Source organism: Nilaparvata lugens, chromosome 1 (assembly GCF_014356525.2).
Source record: "Nilaparvata lugens isolate BPH chromosome 1, ASM1435652v1, whole genome shotgun sequence".
Taxonomy (NCBI): Eukaryota; Metazoa; Arthropoda; class Insecta; order Hemiptera; family Delphacidae; genus Nilaparvata; species Nilaparvata lugens.
In genome coordinates, this window is record NC_052504.1 from 92,494,978 (window position 1) to 92,507,676 (window position 12,699).

General features: G+C 35.4%; 1 protein-coding gene across 1 annotated transcript in view; it reads right to left on the reverse strand.

Moving 5' to 3' along the window:
- LOC111043345 (mucin-19) overlaps positions 1-12,455 on the reverse strand; it is a 320,347-nt gene extending 307,892 nt beyond the window's left edge. Inside the window, exon 1 of the mRNA XM_039419355.1 lies at positions 11,749-12,455. The gene's annotated coding sequence lies outside the window, so the exon portion shown is untranslated. The remainder of the gene's footprint in view (positions 1-11,748) is intronic.
- Between the last annotated feature and the right edge of the window lie 244 nt (positions 12,456-12,699).

Consider the following 12,699-nt stretch of genomic DNA (forward strand, 5'->3'; position numbering starts at 1 on the left):
AACTACTAGTAGTAGACAGTTAAAAAAAAGAATCAAGACCATTAATTTAACAATTTTTTGGGGACTTCATGAAGGTAATGAGATCCAATATTTAAACTGTCAGCATTCCTCATAAATTACACCAATGCTTCCCTTCCAGCCAATGCTGACTGTTTTAAAATGAATCTCAAAAAAATACATTTTCCAAGAGCTTCAAGAATAATTTGATATTGTAAACATTCATTTCTCCCGTACGACTTTAAACTCTATAAACACTCACTAAGGCCTGTATGCAGTTACTCGGTTTAAACGGAGAAATGTCAGCTGTTCGTTTAAACCCCGTATGAAACTCATTATGATAAATGCAGCCATATCTACAAGTAATCATGATTCAGCGTTGAACGTAGTGTTAGCATGTGGCTCTAAATCATATTAATGTTCACGTTTTTCTGAATTCTGATTGGATAAATGAGGAATCAGGTCAGCCAACTCATAGTTGTGCTTCACTAAAAACGTTTTAACTAAACGTTCAATATTCTTTTTTGTTCAGCATAACGATAAGTGGTTTAAAAGGCGTTCAAGTTTAAACGCGTTTACTCTAGACGCCGTCTACCGAGCATCTGCTTAAGGCCCTGAATCAGCTAGTGGCAACTCAATATGAATCACATTATAGCATACGAAACTAAACATTGATTTAAACCAGAGGTACATTTCTGTAAACTTCCGCAGTCGACGACGACAAGTATTGTTGACGACATTCATATTGTCGAAATTTCAAGTGTGCTAAAACAGCTGATGAAAACACTTTTCATTGTTTGTGTTTATTATACAAGAATCGAAACATTTCTAATAGTATCAAAATTATTGCCACTTGAAAGTATACTCAACCTCCCGCATTAAAACATAATTGAACATAATCTTTTAGGTTATTTAGACAAATTGAAATCCACCCAATCTGAGATCCTCACCCTGTCTTGGTCGACGACGGCATTTAGCACAAATGAAAACCCAGCTTAAGCTGAAATCCTGTTTGAACTGGAACTGTGCAAACGGCCCCAGGATATGAGTACGAGAAACACTATATAAGTACGAAAAATAAGAAATATTTACAAATAAATACATACGACCAGCTCGATATCATGTTTCCGTAAATATTCCTACGATCAATTTCCGTACGAAAACACAACACAATATGAGTGCAGCCATCTATCTAGATACTTTCACAGGTGCCTTCCTACACTTTCCTGGCTTTTGACTCCAAAATCCTCTCCACAGGTAGCCAGCCAAATTCATTGTCAAACAATAACTGAGAGGGTGGATTATCAATTATCGGCGCTAATCACCTAAAAACGACGACGTTCTAATAAGATTCGAGTCAGTTTCATTCATGAGTCGACTATCATCAAAAGTGAGCAGACGAATAACAATGAATGGGGTTGATTGGAGCAGGAGGAGGAGGTGGAGGAAGCAGTGAACAAAGGAATTTGATCGGCAAAGGATTGCATGGTGAGGAGGTGGATGATGAAGTGGAGTGGGCGGCAAATGAGTGTGGGTATTAACGTTAGGGTGAGGAAGGGAGGTATTGAAAAGGGTGAGCTGGAACCACCCCCATCCCTCTGTACACCCTTATCATATCGTGCGTTTTGGGACGGGGCGTTCCGCATGAGTCATACTTCATACAAGTTACGTTGAAATGCATCTTTGCTAAAACAACACGGCACAGTTGCCAATCAATTTTTCAAGTCGGGTAAGATAGAATAGAATAGCCGCCTTTATTTTTTACCTAGGAGGGCGGAGTTGATAAAGTGTGAAAGGAGTTGATAGGAGTAAGATGGTTGATAAACATCTTGTACTTTACTCTATTCATTATACTTTTACACTTCACAAGTTATCTACTCAATGTTATACTTGAAGGAAGTTAGTACAGCAGTAAAAACACTGTCTGACAAGTGAATTCGCATTGACAAGTGAATTGCAAAGTTCCCGAAGTGATAAATCTGAGCAAATTATACTCGAATTTATGTGTTGACTGTTGACTGAACAACTCATCAACCCTGACGTACATTTGACTTGTGTATTGAGATTGACTTATGTATAGTAAGATTTCTAAAGCTGCGTTTACAGCAAAGTTATTAACAAAATGTTAATAACTTAATCCTTAATATCGGGGTACCGAGCTTCGCTCGTTATTTATTTATTGATAAACAAAACACAATTATTTTAAATGATTGGGGAAGGACTAATATATGCAAAGCCCAAAACTGTTTCTTCTCCGAATTTTGATTTATACACAAAATTCTTTATTAGTCCAAAAAGTAGGTTATGTTCCATACACTTGAATTCAGGTCCAATTTCCAATCCAAACAGAAAAGTACCAATTTAGATTGTTTACAAACCAAATTGAATAAAAAAATAACACTCACTAATCACTTGAAACTGTAAAAAAATAATGATTAACTTTGAAAAATATGATATGCTCTAATTTAGAATGATATACCATGTCAGGTCAACAAAAATAATCAGAAGATTATTTTGATCAAGTCGATTAAAACTTCTAGATTAATATTTCTTGTGAGGTAAGCTGATTGATTACTCAGCTGGAAAAATTTCTGTATCTCTCCCACACACGCATCTTCTGTTATCGACAGACGATGAATTATCATGTTTTCCCAAGGATAAATAATTATTATCCTTTTCATGTCCTTCAGCGAGTTTTCCCAGGAATGAGACCTAGTGCAATCGAATTTTTATATCATAAGCCTGCTATGTTCCAAATTTCGTGATAATCGTTAGAGCCGTTTTGGAGATCCGTTGGAAATAAATAACCAGATATAAAAATATGCAAATATACAGAAATTGCTCGCTTAATATAATAGGATAGGATAGATTCTATTAGATTGAACATAACTTATCATACACATGATGAACATATGTGATACAAATCTTTAATAGGAATAGTGATACAAATTCAAATAGAAAAATCACAAAAGAATCTTCAACTCATATCTCAATTTTGAAATGTTGTCATATGATTTATGACAAAATGTCAATCACATTTTCTTCACTCTTTACATAATTAATATTGTTATCATACCTTTATATCCGGCCCAATCTGAATCACTAAAACTTTGCAATAACTCAGGTTCATTTGATTGAAATCTGAGATTATAATCCTGTGTTTCTCAAAATAATAATATGTTTGTCAAGTTCCGTTCAATCTAATAGAATCTATTAGGACGTAAAAATAAACATTTTGTTAATAACTTTGGTGTAAACGCAGCTCAATTATTGTTGTTGAAACATGGAATACGGAGATGGAGATCTACACAAAATATTGAAGTAGGCTATTAAAAGTAGTTGAGATGAGTAATGAATTAAGATAAATTATTTTCTTTATAGTTGGTACAAGTGTTAACGCTTTGGATAAAGACTGTTTAAAGACTGTGTGGTATCTGAGACTGAGATAAAAATAGATCTCAGACCACATGAAGAACTATACCATGCAGTACATTTACTATAATATGACTATTAGAGGTTATTATAGGGAACGCGACAGTCGAGGCCTGCGACATTCCAGGACTGATTTTCAGTCCTCTACGGTCGCAGTACTCAATTGTCAGGGCTGTGCAAAAATTGAATGGTTTTACTGTACCATGCGGAATTAAAAGCATATAACAGCCTATTTCGGACTATGTGTACCTTATCTAAATTTGGGAGAGGAATAGCACAAGGTTACCTTATTCTTTCTCTTCCTATCATTTTGATGATGTACTTATGGTATGAATCAATAAAGAATAAAGAAAGCCACCAATAAGTTAACTTATGACCTTTGTGGCTGTACAAGCGAAAAAACTATTTCCTGCATTGAAATGAATTGGGTGGATAATATAAACTGATAGAGTTTTTCAAATAAAGAAAACTATAATGATAATTAGTTATGGTAATGAGTAAGTTGAATAACTAGTAGGTTTTCGAATTGAACTGAATCAGAAAACTTTTGACAGTTTTTGAACGTCTTTAGTGCGATCTAAATGGGAACCATAGTTCTCTGCTTGGAGGTACGATGTTATAGATTGTTAAAGGGTTAATAACAGAATTGAATACATTCTACACTCCTACACTGAATACAGCATACACCGTGTGGGAATTCGGGAATAGAAACGGTGAGAGACTTGGGGAATAGAGCCTGACAGTCCCTTCAACCTGCGCCCAAAACTGAGAACCCCACAGGCACAAAAAACAAGACACTTCTCCTCCTCCCCTCCGCCCCCAACAACAGAAAACAGCCGCGAACATTCACTTTCATAATGGGATGGGCTCCCTCCCTCCCTTCCAAAACCCCCTTTACAAAAGCGAGATCAACCATATAGGATAGGTTCAGTTCAGTTCACTGCCTGTGCACTATTCACTAAAATAAGTCAGAGAAACGTTGAAAAAACATAATCTTTTGTTCGGAACAGAACAAGCAGTTAAAAGCTCCACTCTGTGATAAATTATTCACCAGCTCAATAATGGTTTCCATAATATCCTTTACGAATTCTTGTAGTAGTGGTGGCAATATTATAATAGTGGATAGTTATCTATAACATTTGGTGTCCAAAACTATATTTATTATGAGAGTATTTGAATTCATGTACAGTACTAAATTGACCGTACTCAGTGAATAACTAAGAGTTTTGGTAGGTTGTAATTGATAACAAAATGATCGAAAAGAATATTTAATACTTCAATATAATGATAACATTGGGCTATTTCAAATTAAAAATATATTTAAAAGCAATTATTATAACTCGGATTTTCTTTCGTCTGTATATATTATGTAACGCATCTACGGCCAAAAGCGTTGATAGAATTATATGATTGGCAGGAATATTCCTTTTTTAACTGTGCGTCGATGTATACACAAGGTTTTTTGAAATTTTGCATTCTGAGGATAGTATGAAAGGAAAAGGAATCTCCTCAATACTCCGATATCACTATACATCTATTCTGAAGATAGGATTAATCAGACTATAGAATTATTCATAATCAATATTATTCATTGCATGCATTACACAGATGTATGGAGAAGCCAGGGAACAGGTGACACCAAAGACTTGTGGATGAGAAAACTGCGTGAGGTCTACTGTTCACAGAACTACTAGTAATATAGATGAGATGATTGATATTATACATATAAGTTGGAGATTAAATGAATCAATCATCATACAGTATTACGCGACATAACATGATATGTTACACATATTGTTATGTATTAGAGAGCAGGAAAGGTAATGGAAAGTACCAATGAAAGTATAGGCTAACTACAAGTTTTAGTTATCTTGAACTATATAGCTTATTATTATTAGCGTACCCTATGGCATAACTAGTAGGTAGTTCTGTGAACAGTAGACCTCGCGCTTAGTAAGTTACATTGACCTGTTGTTATGTTTTCTCAAAAATTAATAAATAATTTATCAATTTAAAATGTCTAGAAAAAATCCTAAATAAATATAGAGCTTTCTGTCCTATCGTACCGTGAATGTGAGTGTGAGCACTGTTATCAGGTCTGGCTGCAACTGTCTACAACGTTGATGGAAAGATACAATTTTCAAGATGTTCGATATTTTTGAACGGGTAGTATTATAGTCAACTGTCTACTAACGTTGATAGAAAGATAAATTTTGAAGATGTTCGATGTTTTTGAACGGGTAGTATTATAGTCCACTAGACAGCTGATTAATGATGAATAATTCGATAGTCTGATTTTTACGGTAATATTGCGTATGAAGGAGGCTCCTTTTTCCTTTTATATTATCCTTGAAATGCAAAATTTCCAAAAACCTTGTATATACGTCGACGCGGAATTTAAAAAGGAGCATACCTGTCAAATTTCATGAAAATCTATTACCGCGTTTCGCCGCAAATGCGCAACATATTATAAACATTTAAACATTCAAACATTAAGAGAAATACCAAACCGTTGACTTGAATCTTAGACCTCACTTCGCTCGGTCAATTATATCGATGCACACAAATACATAGGTGGTCAAAGAAAAATCTGGTCATGAGACCGTTGTCAGGTTAATAAAATATTGTAAATATATTACATTTTGATGTCGAGGTTGTCAATGTAGTGTAGTGATTGTGAAGCCGAGATAAAATAATTTAAATCGCCTTGGTAGGCAAGTATATTACAATTTCTGATGATGTGCTTCATCGTCTCTGTCTAGCCTCTCCACAATCACAATAGCAGATAATAGTTTTATCTAATCTTATTTAATTAGGCCTACATCAAAATTTGGTAGTGTAACATTTTTGGGTAGAATACTTTTTAATTCAATGGCTTCATTTATCAATAAATATATAATTGGAATAAGATAACACCTATTGGTATAAGCTGCTAGAAGTTAAAGTAATTTATGAATAACTGAGAAATTAGCCCTGATACTGAAATTAGTGAATACTAATTACACAGCTGAGTGTAATTAGTGCTCACATAAAAATTCATGTCGAGCGTGTCTCTATTGACTTGGAATGTATGCAACTTCGAGTGATCCTATTATATTGAGCGAGCAATTCCTGTATTTTTATAACTGGATATTTATATTTATATCTGGATATTTATGTTCAACGGATCTCGAAAACGGCTCTAACGATTTTCACGAAATTTGGAACATAGTAGTTTATGATATGAAAATTTGATTGCACTAGGTCTCATCCTTGGGAAAACTCGCTGATCGACATTAGGAGGATAATTCATCTTTGGCTGAAACAGCTGTGGATAGTAGAAAGTGAGTAAGTGAAAAATCAAAATATCGCATCCCCGAAATTCATAAGATGACATAGCCAGCTGTTATCACAAAGTAATAATAAACTGAGGGTCAGCATTATGATCACAGCTGATCCTCTCAACACTATTTCTCCAGTAAAATAAAAGAAGATTGGAGATGGATGAAGCAGAAGGAGAATGAGATTGAACCGTAGAAGAGTAGATAAAAGAGCAGGATGGAAACAGTTATTCAGCTAAACACAGACAAACTTGGATGGAGCACTTATGGAGAAGCAGGATTGTGAGGTGGAGGAGGAGGTGAGGGAGCAATCCTGGATGGGTGGTGTGGAAGGGGAGAGGGGGTCAAAGAGGATGGAAGAAGGTTGATAAGACATGGAAAGAGAATTACGACTCTAGCCGAGCCCCGCGCCGAGGCCGACACTCACTGGGAGATTGGGACTTGGGAGAAGAAGTAGTGACCTCCTAAAACAAAAACATCGCGCTTGTTCTTTCCCTCCCGCTCCCACTTTAAAAATTATGTACGGTGTGGTGCTGAGGGAGAGAGAGAGGGAGAAATTCAGAAAGCGACAGAGACAAGTACATTCACTCCTAAATGGCACTCTGTTCTATTTAAAAACTCCTTTGTTACGTATTTTGACAAACAATTTTTCTGTCTTTTTTCAGCATGTTCAAGCTGTTAATCCAACTCCACAGTCCTTGCTAATCGCACATTCCAAATAGATGAGAAAATCTGTAAGTGATGTGGCTACAGAAGAGGTATATTATTGTACTGTATCTCCAGTCAGTTTTACCAGACAACTGATACGAGTTACGCTATCTTTTCTATGGTTTTAATGGAGGCAACTGATACTGATATCTTCTTACGCTATCTTTTCTCTATGGATTTAACAGAGGCAACTGATACTGATATCTTCTTAAGGTGTGTACAGATTTACGCGCGGCGAACATGAGCAATTCACTTTTAATCAGCTGATGCCAAGCTTTTTATATCTGTATCTAGAAAAATACAGATATAATCAGCTGATTAAAAGTGAATTACTCTTGTTCGCGGCGCGTATATCTGTACGCACCCTTACGCTATCTTTTCTCTATGGTTTTACTGAATCGTAGAAAATTATTAGTAATATAAATTCGTACTGTAATTCAGAATTCCATAGTCTATACTCTGTCCAAATAGGCATGAGCTGTGAAGGATTAGGCCGACCCTCCTAAGTTACTACTCACACACATACAAGCACAGTCTCCTTTTGTGTAAATGAGTAAGGGAAGGTCTCTATACCTGTATACTACGTAGTTTACATAGTATATCATTGGCGCAGGTAGGCCGGGCGTGTGTTCCTGTGCGTGGGGGAGCGAGGGTCAGCTTAATCTTTCAGGGCTCATGGCAGTTTGGACAGACTATAGTACTAGTCTACCAATTATTGTGAATATTTGTCTACTTATTGCACTTCATCTTCAGTCAAAAGTTGTACTAAATCGTATAAAATAGCCATTAAACATTGAGCGCTTAGCTCTAGGGGACAAACTAATTCCGCTAGATCACTCCAGCTGTACTATTCACTTGCTGCCCGAGGAGCATAGCAGGCGTAAAACCGTGCTTTAAAGGTACACATACCAGCGGCTATAATTTTGTCTATGAAAGAAGTTTAAGCATGAACCTCATTCATCAAGAACCGCGCTACAAGTTGCTATGAATTTGAAGTCTATAGAACGAACATTGAATGTGAAAAAGGAGTTTAAAATGCATGAAAATTTATTTTTTTTCAGATTTTCAAAAACAATGTTGACGTTATTTTTGCTATGTTGAAGAGGAGACTTGCATATTTTTCTCGAATTTTTCTGACCAGTAGTTTTTGTAGGGTATGTGTACCATCTGCCTCAAAAAAGTGACTTTTGAAGCCCTATTGTTAGCTAACAGAAGCTGATAAAAATATTTTAATTGCATAGATTATGTCCTAAGAACCTGTCCAATAGCTTAGAAAAAGAAAAAAAAAATTTTGAAAAGAAATTATTGCATGCACAACCTCAGTGTAATTTCGTACTTTACAAATATTAGTTCACAATAATATTCTAATCAGTCTATTATTAGCCTACTCATTGTGAATAGTCAGTTGTCTAGTGCTGTATAACATATGAGAAATATGCCCAAAAACCTTCGGATATGGCAGGACCCTCAATTGTTTTGATTGGAAAAGGTACTGTGAATCTGGACTGCAATTCAAGAGTAATTTCAAATTGATGAAATAATTATCAAGTTAGTTCAGTTGGCATAGTTGTCAATGATCATGCAGATGAGCAACGAGGACTCTAAACTGTGTAAGTAGTTGGTAAGTTCCCAAACATCATAAAAACGGTGAAAATGAAATGTTTCATTGGGTGCGGATGGCAGTAGAATTACACCCGTAGACCCCTTAGACTGGCCACTCACGGTAGGACATGCATGATGAACATGTGTGAACATGCATTTGTAAATCATGCACACACAAATGTTCATCATGCATGTTTTGTGATCAGCGAAAGTCTTTGAACAAAAACAGCTGTTCGACAGCAGCTTCTAAGGCTGACCACTAAGTCATCATGCATTATTGTGTGATCTCAGCGATAGGCTTCAAGCAAATTTTTTTGAGGTTAGGTTTTTGTTTCTCCGATTTTTTGTTGTTTATTTTTTCTTCGCTGCTCTATTTGAGGTTAACTTATTTTTCTATCATAATTTTCAATTATCCAGTGGTTTTTTATTGTTTATTTCATGTTAGAAGCCTCTCGCTGATGAAAAAACATGCATGATGAACTTGTGGGTGAGTGCATGATAAACAAGGATGTATGGTACAAGTACATTCATGTTTATCATGCAAGTCATACCGTTGGTGGCCAGCCTAACATAAAATAAGCAACCAAAAACAGTTGAATAAACCACTGGTAAATTACAATTATACAAAAATATTCTACCTCTAAATTAAAGTAGTGAAGAAAAAATAAAAAACAAAAAATCGAAGTTACAAATCCTGTTCAAAGCCGTTCTCTATGATGACACATCAATGTATGACGACATGTGTGTACACACATGTTTATCATGCATGTCCTGTGGTTAGTGGCCAGCATTACAGTTTCCCCTACAAATAAGTTAAACATTTTTTTTCAAATGTTTATTTATTAGTAGACCAGAGTATCAATGATACTGTAATTTTGTACTATACTACTCTGGAAGGCGACAATTATTGCAGAAACACGTAGCGGTCACCCTTACAAATGAGGCCCGAGCACTCGTAGGTCAACTGAATGAATATAAAAGATACAACGCTAACTGTTCAACCCACTAATTTACACACAAAATAGTCAGTTGTCAGGATTACAGGAGCATCAAAAATAGCCTATTATTGTGTTTTGGGAAATCAATGCGTTCAGAACACTAACTTCGATTTCGCATTTTAGAAATCAATATATCTAGTACATTTCTCTCATTCAAATGAATAACCTAAGTTACGAGATATCGAGTCTTAAAATATCTATTTATTCCTCAAATTATTAATTTTGTAACCTAATAACCTGAAAGACATATTATCAGCTATTTTTTTATTGTCTGGATGATGAAAAAACCATGCTCAGGATGGTATTCGAACCCACGACTTAGCGATAGCGAACTGCAATTACAACGCCTCGGACCACTCGGCCATTATTGGGATGACCAAATTATCACATTGCTGATTCATACATTTAACATTATGATTGAAAATACGTAAAATGATCAAGTTCTTATCTTGATTCGTTTATTACTTAAAATAATCACTTCTTATCACTTTCATTAGAGCATAGAATAACCAATCTATAATAATTCCTCCATGCATTTAGATTTATTGGCAAATTTTACCAAAAGGTGAATAATTTCAAATTGAATTGAGGGAAAATCTGGCAACCATGATGTAGGCTATACAATATTTTTGCTTCTACTCTTGAAAAACGTTGCTGGTAAATTCAGAGCAATCTATACACAGATTGGTAGGCTACACGTAAAAATGAACGAGAATATTCCACTGACTCCTCTTAACTACACTATTAAAACCAAAAACCAAAATATGAGTTTTCAATTAAAAGTATTTCCAATTACTGTACTTTATTCTGCACCATACTTTTCCAGAAATTCAACAAGTATTATAATGGAATTTTAATATCAAGAGCTAGGCCTAATCATAATTTGACGCAAAAGTCTAATGAAACTGAACGAATCATCATTTCAAAATGTCGATAAAATATTTGGAATTATCGGAAAGCTTGAATGCTACACTTGCTTTCTATCTTTTGATTATGGTGGTGATGAAAGAACATCATTATTATTTGCAATTATTAATAATTTTTTTCAGAAATTGGAAAGCCTACCGTACCGTATCACCTACTGAAGGCTTTAGTCTGAAGCTGAAAACTACTTTAAAACAGTTTATTAAAATTTCAAATTCGAATGTCGAATTTAGAGCAAAAAGAAAGTCACGCAATTTATATTTTACTTTCCACAAATTCGGGAAAACCGAATAACAACCATAATTATTATCTAATGAAGCTGGTAACGACTGCTCTATTCAAAAGGGAAAGTAAATGCATTAGGACTACCGTATTCAAAAGCAATACCATTTACGAATTGTTAGTCCTTCCTGAGACAATTATAGGAATTAAAATTACTTATGTACCGGTACGTTACATAGAGTAAAAGGTGATGACTTGAATCCAATGTCGTTATTTTGTTGAATGGATTAATTAAATATTTGTCAACTGAAATTGATGTTTAGGTATAGTAAAGTATAAACGAAACATGATGTACGCTTACGGCATAACAAAAATATTCTGTATCATTTTCATGAATATTGATGTGGAGAAATAATTCATTGTACGGTAACTGGAAAATTGATGCCTAATACTGTAACTGTACGTTATTATGAAACAAGTATAGCCTACCACATTCATATACCCCAAAGTCTAGAGAAAAGATAAAATGTGTCAAAATAACTCACCAATCAATCTGAAGTAATTCCACAAATCCACAGAACGAAATATCCAAGATCGTAAGATCTTCAACTGTATCACTTCACTTTGTCAAAACTACACACTGAACGATGTTTGTTTTCACATTTATCAAGAATTAACTAGATTCACTTTCCCTTCATATAGGCTGTTAACGCCCAGATACTACTTATCTTAATTTTTAAAGCTTGAACCACGCTCAACTAGTGTGAGGAATAGGCATGAACATCAAAAATAGCTCCAACATCCAAAGCCAGGCTGAAAATATCACAGCCAAGATGCGCTCGCTGCACAAGGAAAATTGTCGATTTATTTTAAAATACAAGTTAATTATTATGAAAGCGGGAATGAGACAGAGTGATATTGTAGAAACACTGCACTTTGAACACTGAACACCGGAAGAGAGGTTGAACACACACCTAAATCAAGAAGACACACACACTCAACAAATCACAATACTTGGTAAAGAATCAACTTTCTTTCCATTATGACGTTCCACTTTTAAACTTGCACTGGTTCCACTGGAGACACACTTTTCGAAAACGAAACAGTTTTTAGAAATTATTTACGATTATTTCGACGGATACCACGTAATAAATTCGCCTCGCGCAAACAATATCTAGCAATGGTGAGTGAGATTTTAGCATGAATACGATGCAGCGAGTCACTACCGACATGTACGCGCTCTGCAATCCCGACTCCAAATGAACAATCAGAAAATCTGCAGGCTGCGGCCGCTGAGCGGAGCGAAATTTCCCTCCCATCCCTGGAATGTCCCTTTCACTTGGATATTATCGTACGAACAAAGGCACCTGCACGGCAACATTTGTCGGCGGGCAAATTCCACTTGATACCCGGATGCCTGACATACTGATACGATATCCCAGCGCGCCTTCTTCAATATCCGATAATACCTACTACTTCTATTATCTCTATCATCT